We start from the raw sequence: 10,559 nt of genomic DNA on the forward strand, positions 1-10,559 counted from the left end.
TACAGTTGGAAGTGACTGTTTTCTCTCATTTAATAATTTCATGTATTAAACATTCATGAATTGTTTGATTCAAGCACTTCAAGTTGCATGTAAACAGGTGAAGAAATGAATCACATTTTAAGTAAAAAAATATTTAAAATATGTCAGGTAATAAACATGAAAGAATATTTTTTTTTAAATCAATATTTTATGTGATTCAAGTAAACAATTATATAATCAGACATCTGTCAGGTCACTGGGTTTGTTTTGCTTTTCATTTTTATTTAGCTTAATTTAGCTTCATATTCACTTTAGTTTAGCCCTTCATGGACCTTTTGATATTATTAGAGGTATTTAGTGTAGTTATTAGAATTAGATTATTGCTTTTCCTTGTTTGTCTGAGTCCATGTCAAGCCTTCTTTAATGACTATAGTTTAATTCTATTTTATCCTTCTAGTTATGTCTTATTTCAGCCTCCCTGCAGGGTTTCTAGTAATGTTTATTTCTTAATTTGATCACCATAGGTTCAGTTATTCTTCCATATCTGAGTCTGTATCTTTCTTTAGTAATTCTAGTTGGGTTATTTCTTTGTTTAGATCATCTAGTTTCTCCAGCTCTCTGTTCCTTAGTTCTTATTGTTGTTAGATCAGCCTTGTTTCTATTTAGGTTCAGTTATGGTTTTCCTCATATCTTTCTCTCCTAGTTCATCAGGTTTTCTTTACTCTTAGTGTGTTTTGTATTTTCAATTAAATGTTTCCTCCCATTTGTGTTCCCAGCAGATCTCCTTAGTTTCCCTGTTCCACCTTTTCCCCAGCCCTCAGCAGCTCCTGTGCCAAATTACTCACACCTGCTGTCACTCTTCTCATCTAGCCAGGCCATTGTTCCAATTACTATCTCCCAGTACTTAAGTTCCTCATTTTCAGTCACATCTCGTCAGTCCAACTTGTTACCGTACTCACCATGTTGCCAGTTGTTACCTTTGTTATCCCTCGTGTCTCCTGTTTCATTGTGTTTTGGATTTCCTTATTTTCCCTGGATTTTGGATTTAGTTAGTTTAGTTCATTAAAAATAACATCTTCATAAAGTACATCCACTGCCTGCTGCGTTTGTGTCCACCGCCACATCATGACACAAACCAGATGAAAGAGCCCATCTTTAAACATTTAACGTATAATTAAACAATAAAGGTGACATATTTTTTGGCATAGATCACACTTTAAGTAAATATTTCTTGTATTTAACATATTTCAGGTAAGTGAACATGTAATAGATCCTCTCCTAGAATTTTATGTAATTGAACATTACGGGTAACAAATGTGATGATCATCTGAGGTTATACATTTTATGAACATTGTAATAAAAATATTTTTTTAAATATAATTTTTGTTAAAGGGTCAAAATGGAATAAAAAAAGGAAGAAATTGCTAATATATATAAGGTGCTAAAATGTAATAAAGATGAGTGTGCCTCATCTATACACTCTAGAAGAACAATTTCACACAGATTTTGAGGTAATGGGGTACACGATTTGGAAGCTATTGAAGAAAACATTTAATATTTAAATGATTGAATATGGCTTACAATTTTAATAAAGGATAGTGCGCCTCATGCAGTAATTGGCAGTGACGTCAGCTCCAAAGCTCTATGGAGCTCCAGAGCTGACGTCACTGCGTATGACGTTTATGTCGCTCGGCGCCATCTTTGGGGTCCACAGACCAAAACAAACTAGTCAGAACACCGGTGTTTTCATTGTGTTACCGACCGCAGTGAAGTTGTTTTCAAGTTGGATACTGGATATTCCGAGCTCCGCGGAGTAAGGGACGTTCAGCTCAAGGTTGATCCGATTTATGAACCTAATTTCGGCCAGCTGTTCTTTACTGGTCCCTCCTCAAGCGCTCGGAGGTTCACATAGGAACCGTCAATTTTCCGAACCAAGCACTCCTGTAAATAAATGCCTTGTCTTGTGACCAACTGATACAAAAAAGTGGTAATTAATGTTATTACATGAGGCACACTATCCTCTATTAAAATTTTAAGCCATATTCAATAATGTTAACATTAAATGTTTTCTTCAATAGCTTCCAAATCGTGTCCGCCATTACCTCAAAATCTATGTGAAATTGTTCTACTAGACTGTATATATTACATTTTAACACTATATATATATATATATATATATATATATTTTTTTTTTTTTAGCAATTTCTGTAGTCAAAATGTAGTATTTTTCTTCAATAGTTTCTAGGTCATGCCAGCTATTAACTCAAAATCCGTGTGAAATTATTCTACTAAACTATATAGATTAGGCATATTTTTATTCCTGCGACAGACTGGCGACCTGTCCAGGGTGAACCCCACCTCTCGCCCGGAACGTTAGCTGGAGATAGGCACCAGCAACCCTCCCGACCCCACTAAGGGACAAGGGTGTAAAGAAAATGGATGGATGGATATTTTTATTCCATTTTGACCCTTTAAAAAAAATGTAACTAAAATTTTATTTAAAAAAGTATTTTTGAAAAATGTTCATAAAATGTATTACCTCAGATGATCATCACTTGTTACCTGTAATGTTCAATGACATAAAATTCTAGGACAGGATCCATTTCATTACATGTTCACTTACCTGAAATATGTTAAATACAAGAAATATTTATTAAAGTGTGATCTATTTCAGAAAATTTGTCACCTTTATTGTTTAATTACACATATGTTTAAAGATGGGCTGTTTCATCTGGTTTGTGTCATGATGTGGCGGTGGACACAAACGCAGCAGGCAGTGGATGTACTTTATGAAGATGTTATTTTTAATGAACTAAACAAACTAACTAAATCCAAAATCCAGGGAAAACAAGGAAATCCAAAACACAATGAAACAGGAGACATGAGGGATAACAAAGGTAACAACTGGCAACATGGTGAGCAGGTTAACAAGCTGGACTGCTGAGTTGTGACTGAAAAAGAGGAGCTTAAGCAGCTTAATGGCCTAAATGAGAAGAGTGATAGCAGGTGTGAGTAATTTGGCACAGGAGCTGCTGAGGGCTGGGGAGAAGGTGGAACAGGGAAACTAAGGAGATCTGCTGGGACACAAACGGGAGGAAACGGGGAACTGAAAAATACTTCTAATACAAAAGACACTAAGAGTAAAGAAAACCTGATGAACTAGGAGAGAAAGATATGAGGGAAACCAGAACTAAAAAGAAACAAGGCTGATCTAACAATAAGAACTAAGGAACACAGAGCAAGAGAAACTAGAAAATCTAAACAAAGAAATAACCCAACTAGAATTACTAAAGAAAGATACAGACTCAGACATGGAAGAATAACTGAACCTATGGTGATCAAATTAAGAAATAAACATTACTAGAAACCCTGCAGGGAGGCTGAAATAAGACATAACTAGAAGGATAAAATAGAATTAAACTATTGTCATTAAAGGTTTGAATTGGACTCAGATAAACAAGGAAAAGCAATCATATAATTCTAATAACTACACTAAATACCTCTAATAATATCAAAATGACCATGAAGGGCTAAACTAAAGTGAATTAAAACATGAAGCTAAATAAAATGAAAAGCAAAACAAACCCAAAAACCCAGTGTCCCGACAGATGTTTGATTATATAATTGTTTACTTGAATCACATAAAATATAATCTTTCATATGTTTATTACCTGAAATATTTTAAATATCAATTTTTTTTTTACTTAAAATGTGATTCATTTCTTCACCTGTTTACATGCAACTTGATGTGCTTGAATCAAACAATTTATGAATGTTTAATACATGAAATTATTAAATGAGAGAAAACAGTCACTTCCAACTGTATTTCAACACAAATGGTTCATGTTCAGTCTGCAGCCTTGCTGATCTTCTCTCGTGGGATTTCTTCCTCATCCTCTCCAACTTGCTGCTCTTCTATTGCCTCCGCTACTGTGTTTTCATTATTTACCTCTTCTGAAGTAAATAATGAAAACAGTCTCAGTAACTTGTTGATGGTTTTGCTGTATCGCCTCTTTAATTGACGCCCATGTCGGTCCGATGTTGTGGCCTTACCTTGCAGTGACTCATATTCAGCACTGGACCCCAGTCTGGATTGAGCTCATCCATTTCATACGTTGGTTTGCCTTGAAAAAGACATATCAGAACACACATCATTATTAAAGCTGTACATTTGATAACACTAGTAAAATAGTTTACTTCACAATAATGTAATAACCCCTGATGTCCACTGACAAAACTCGCTACATAAACAAAATCATAGCAAAAAAAATATGACGCAACACCGACAAAGCAAATTTAGACACTCACCAGAATGGAAATGTTTGGAGCAAACTTGTAGGTACCTGGGGATGTTGGAGAACGGACGTCTCAACCGCTGACACCCAGGACATTTGTCTTCTTTTTGTTAGCTTCGATAGCTTAGCCTCCTTATGTTGTTTCCAAGCAGGAAAAAAGTGAAACGAAAGTCCGTTTTCCATCTTTTTACCGTTTCAGTCGTGTGATTGGACATTACAGACAATAACGCAGCAAGATGGTACCATAGCTAAATTATTTTTCAGTAAGTTGGATTAAAAAAATTTGCGAGACTGTTGATTTTATCGATTATATTTAACAGAGAGGACCCCAAAGATGAGACTGACAGTGGTCTGTCCCCGCCCCTTTCTGTTTGCTGCAGCGAGGTCCTTCTCGATGGATTGGTTAATCAGCAGGGGATACAAGACGCAGTTTGGAGATAGGCCTTTCAAGGGGATCGTGGAGACTCTTCTATCCTCTCCGGAGCAGAACTCCGCTCTCATGTCAGAGCTGCAGGAACTTGTGGCAAAATGTGTAATTTCCACGGTTCCCCAGGAAGAGGAAAACGCTGGGTTTTATTCCTGCTATTTTCTGGTCCCACAAAACAGGAGGAGTGAGACTCTTTCTCGATCTGTCCCTGTTCAACAGCTCGATTGTGGAGGCCTTTCCACATGCTAACAATCAGACAAGTGATGGAAAACGTTCACCAGGACGACTGGTTCACCTCCGTAGATTTGGAAACCGAAATGTCCTCATCCCGGTGTTTCAGGATGTCATCATCATCCTGAAACACCGGAAGTATCTGCGTTTCTCCTTCCTGGGGACCCAGCATCAGTACAACCATCTGCCATTTGGTTATTCTCTCGCCCTGCACTGTAAAAAAAAACGGCCTCAATTTACGGTAAAAAAAAACTGGCAGCTGTGGTTGCCAGAATCTTACCGTCTTTATACGGTAAAATTCTGTCAACCAAAACTGCCAGTTTTTTACCGTATTTTAGAAATACGGTAAAATTCTGGCAACCAAAACTGCCAGGTTTTTACCGTATTTCCCAAATACGGTAAAATACCGTATTTCCTAAAATATGTTAAATAAAAAATTAAAATGTGGTTTTGCTGTAGTAAATACGGTCATACTGCCTGAGGCATAATATCTACATAAGTAAAAAACACGGCTAGACTGTATGATATATTGACATTTTATTGTAAAAAAACCCCCCAAAAACCTTATGGTAAATTACTGGTCACTGTTCCTACCAGAATTTTACCATAAAAATTATAGTACAACACACAAGGAAGTGTAACTTGTCAACATTTCTATACAGAAAGTTATAAAGAAAATAAATTCAAATTAAACAAAAATACAGATTACGAGTAATCCACTTAAAGAAACAATTTCTATTTAAAAATTTAGTTAAAAATAGAGTCGATTCTATTTTCTGTCCAGAGATCTGGAAAACAAAAAAAAAAAAAAAAACAGCATGTGTCCATAAGAGATAACCTATTGTAGAAGAAAAACCGGTGATAAAAGGATTCTTGTTCTGGGTTGAGAGTAACAAGTCACCAAGTTCAGATTTTGCTCAGGATGGTTGTAGTCTTCCCAGTCACAGGTTGAACTTGAGACTCACATGTTGTCAATCGGGTGTTTTCTCTCTGCTGGAAGACAAAGAAAGCAAAAGTTAGAAAGATGCACTACATGAACATCATATAAATGCACCATTCGCTTAAATGTTTGTTTCACCTTTGTTGACTTGCATATGGAGACTTCAACCAGGCGGAGTGATCATTTCTGACTGAAAATTCAGTAGTTCTTAAACTTTTGTTTGCTGTCGACAGGTGTGATCCTCTCTGCAACCTGACAAAATACACAAACAAAAAACATAAATAAAAACAAATATAACTGTTCTAGGCAATTTATGAAATAGATACTCACCATTTATCTGAGTCTCATGAAGTTATGCAAGTTACAATTCCTGCAAGTTAGCAGAAACAAAGCTGTAAATGTGTACACTTTTCATACAGGCAAACAAATAGATACACCTGAGACAATTTATGCTATGTTAGTTTTTCTCAGTCACTTTTGGTGCATTTCTCAAGTCATTGTTGGCATTTACAAAACGGTAAGCACATTTCTCAAAACAATTTGCAGAAACAGCAAAAATAGCATTTGTTTGCTTGAAAAATCCTTAGTTCAGCTCTCAAAATTCTGTCAGTTAACATATGAGTGACTCAAAATAATAAGTTATAGTTTCTCTATGGACAGATAAGACTTACGATAAGAATTGATTAGTCATGGGAAAATTCACATTTACGCTTTTGCTGTAATTCATTGATGGACCATGCTATGGTGATTCAGAAAGAAAAGACAGAAATGCAGAGAACAAAAAAAAGTAGAAAAGGAACCACAGGACAATCTCCTCATGGAAAACTGTACAGTGCTGTAGAGATGTTATAGATACTCAGGACTCACTTGGGAGCAATTTACCAATTCAGGACAGATTTAGAAAAGAATCAATTATAAATTAATTAAAATATGATTGACATTATGACAACTTTAAGACTTATGCATGTTAAGACTTACACAATGAACTTATGCTGTTTTGTAAGTTGAGAATTCAACAGAGACGCGTTTAACATATTTTGATCAACACAATTAAAGCAAATTACAATGGGGGAAAAGCAGAGAAGTGCACATAATCAGCTACATGATGTACAAAAGCAAAACTTGCAAAATGAATGAGAAACTCATTTTTTGATGTGCAGAAGTGACACTGAGAAATGCACCCAAACTGAGAAAAACTGTAAAATATTAATATTTAAATTCTCTTATCTTAAAATCCTTCAACTGTCATGGACCCAGTGACTTTAGTGCAAGTATTTTGGGGGTGAGAGTCAAGAGGTCAAAGGAAAATATTAAATATTAGCTCTGATGCCAAGCTTTATACTTCCAAGTATTACCAAAGTATTGAAACAAAAGCTAACGTGATCTTCACAGATTTAACTTGCATGCATGAACATTTCACACTCAAAGTAATTCAAATTAATTACTGAACCAAACTTGGAAAAAGTTGCTTCTGCCATTAACAATAACTTTAAGCACATGCAGTCTAAAGTAGACCAGAAATATAATCTATGCAGTCGTTCCTACAGAAACATTAATGGAAGTGTTGCATCTGAGAAAATTAAATGTTCCATATAGTAAAAATATCTAGCTGCAGTGCATGTACATAAACAGCATGGCTCAGAAATTACACATTTCTTTATCAGTTGGTTAAAGTTAGCTAACTTCAGTTAAAACCGTGAAAGGGTCTCACCTGTGATGCAGAGATGTTTTTCCTTCTCCTCCTCCTGAATGCGCAAAAATAGCAGAAACTTGATTTCAAAGACAGCAGCCGCATCCTGACAAGGACCAGGCCTGCTAGGCTCTCAGCACCCTGAGCTAGCACCTGCTAGTTAGCAGCCTTAGCTAGCGCACTGTGACTTTACTGTGTTGAGTTCAGGACACCACAGTACCACCACTGTGGTGTCAGGAAGCTTGCTGCTGATGCTGAAGGATCAAGCAGCAATACAAACTAGATAATTATTTGTTTACATGACAAATAACAGTCTCCATTTACTGTAAACCCTTCTATTTATCACAAAAACAAAATGAAAAACTCTCCAGAGTAGCGGTTCTCAACGTGGGCGGTACGGCCCCCCAGGGGGCGTTCAGAGGACGGCAGGGGGCGCTGGCAGACATTTTTACAAAAGGGGGGCGCTGGGATGCCTTTGGGGGGCGTTTAGTCGAAGGTAAACTTTACACCTTAAATCCGTAACAATACCAGTTTAGACTTTGAGCAACTTGGTAAAACTGTCTTGTGTAACATTAAACCATGCTTGGCTGCAACTGTATCGATGGCAGCTCTTCTTCTATTCAGTGTTGTTAGCTTCTGTTAGCTTCTTGGCGCAGCTCCGTTCTCCTGCTACTGGTAGCTAATATCATGATACCCTCACTGTGTATCCCTCTGAAAAATGAACCCATTTAAATAAAGAAATCCCTCCATGGGTGATACCTCGATAGAGAGCGTTCATTTTATAGCGTAAACACTGGTGCTGTAAGTTGTCCGGTATGAAACGGGGGTGATAGAACAACACAGCACTTTTGCATTTCAATAATCCGAAATTTACAAGTGCAGAAATAGTTTCCGTTGTTTTAAAAGGTTGATGTCAGTCTGCCTTTTCCCCATCGATACGCTTCCCGACCGCCCTGCACCTTAGGGTGTAAAAAAAAAAAAAAAAAGAAGAAGCGCACATTACGCAAAACTTTGAAACAGGAGAAGCGGGATATAAAACGGAGCGACGAACTAGATGTGAATTATGGCATAAAAACAGAGAATCCAACGCTGAACAGCGAAAAATCAACACACGATGTGAAACACATCATGACGATTAGGCGGCGCAGCAGCTGATGAGAGAATATTATTCGTCTTATATTATTTGTCTTATAAATGATCAAATCTAGCAAGAGGAAAGGAACTAAAGTGGACATAGCAATAAACCAAGAGAGGATAATAATAATCAAATGAAACTAAATGGAAATGAATGAAGAACAAAATGCAAGAATAAACTAAGAAACTAAAGTAAATACAGAGGAATAAACTGGTATGGCAAGACCTTTCGAGCAATAATTAATACAGAGACTGTATGGCAAGAATAAACAGACACTATTTCCAGATAAAAAGTAAAATAATATTGTTGAAATGTCATGGGTTTAAGACCACATCTAGTACTGAGAATAAATATATATTACAGACCATAACTGTAAAGAACTGATCACTTATTTATGTTTTAATTAGATTTGATATATTTATTTCTTCAATATTATTTTTCATGTCAGTGTTAATGTCATGAGGCCGATGACTCCATGACACTTTCAATTTGACTCATTAGGATTTGATTAAGAACCAGATTTGTTCTTTGTAATTTCTGTCTAGTTAAACTATTAATCTATAAATCAATAGACAGGTCTATATAAAGATATAATCCATGTTTCTGTCTCATATTTGTATGACATTAAAAGGACCTGGAACTTTTGTTTTTCCACTGAAAGCTCTGGTTTGCACAATAAATGCCATGTGGGTGAAGTTTTATGGATGATACTCTGATGTCCCATTCTCCTGAAGGCAGCACAGAGCTGTACCACCAGAAACTGACAAACACTGAAGAGAAGAAGAGCTATGATTAATGTAGTTACAGTTCTATCCATGTTTTAATGTTGCAGAGCTCAGTCGTTTTGCAAATAGTTCAAAGTTTAAACTGGCATGTTGTACATCTTTAATCTGGTCATTTTGTGGAATATTTAACAACTAGAAAATGGCAAAGAATAAGAATATTTTTTCCACTCTGACTGGCTGCTGTTAGGCCTACCGATTTTAAGTTGAATGTTCATTGCATTTTTTCTAGACGCCTGTGAAAATAATTTCAATTCCCATGGCTTTTTTGTTCTCTGTGAAATATTTTTTGATGATAAATACAGAAACAAGCATAAAAATCAAAACATCTACAATAGGGGTGTAGTGATACAATAATTTCACGATACGATACGATACGATACGATATTCGATATTCTGGTCACAATACAATATGTATCACGATATTTGTTGAGCGATACAATTCGATGCGATTCGGTGCATTTTTACAATTTTCTGAAAGATTTTAGAGGGACAGAGTGATTTTAGTGACATTTTGTGTTCCATAGACTTGAATCTAGTTAATTGAAAACTTATTAAAAGCACCAACTACACAATACCTGACTCTGATTGGACAGTTTAACAGTCTGCAGCTGGACAAAATAAATCAAAGATGCAGTGAGATAATTAGTTTCTGTCATTTAATTCATGTGGATTTGACATAAAACTCAAAAGTTTAAACGGTAATCCAGGAGAGTGGGGAGATTGTCAGCCTCTGTAGGCTCTCAATATGCAAATGATTGCATTTATGTTTTTTCTTTTGGACACCGTGGTTGCATTTTGGAGTAAAAATGCAGCCAGAAATGCAGTCTTTTGGACTATGGGGAAAAAGGCTTTTCTACCTTGGCTCCCGGAGTTAGCCGTGGCTGTAAGCTGTTTACTACTAGCTGCTAAAGTAGTGGCTCCGCCTCACCCCGTAGTGATCGACTCCCTGCAGCTACGCAACGCCGCTATTCCCCTGCTTGGGTCTCTGAGTAGCTGCCTCTCAAACTGCCAGGATCTCATAGTTCTCTCAGTTTCTGATACTCTTTGTCTGTTACTAATAAGAATGATCGATCAGCC

At 36.4% G+C, this 10,559-nt stretch overlaps 1 protein-coding gene and 1 long non-coding RNA gene across 5 annotated transcripts in view; both read right to left on the reverse strand.

Moving 5' to 3' along the window:
* arnt2 (aryl-hydrocarbon receptor nuclear translocator 2) overlaps positions 1-10,559 on the reverse strand; it is a 161,662-nt gene that overhangs the window by 109,670 nt on the left and 41,433 nt on the right. The window lies entirely within an intron of this gene.
* LOC103462319 (uncharacterized) lies at positions 3,720-10,559 on the reverse strand. Its single transcript, XR_533322.3, has 3 exons — positions 6,203-10,559; positions 6,011-6,124; positions 3,720-5,925 (listed from the first exon to the last, which is right to left on the reverse strand). It is a non-coding gene; the product is annotated as an uncharacterized LOC103462319 (long non-coding RNA).

Source organism: Poecilia reticulata, chromosome 3 (genome assembly GCF_904066995.2).
Source record: "Poecilia reticulata chromosome 3, P_reticulata-male-v2, whole genome shotgun sequence".
In the NCBI taxonomy this organism is placed as follows: Eukaryota; Metazoa; Chordata; class Actinopteri; order Cyprinodontiformes; family Poeciliidae; genus Poecilia; species Poecilia reticulata.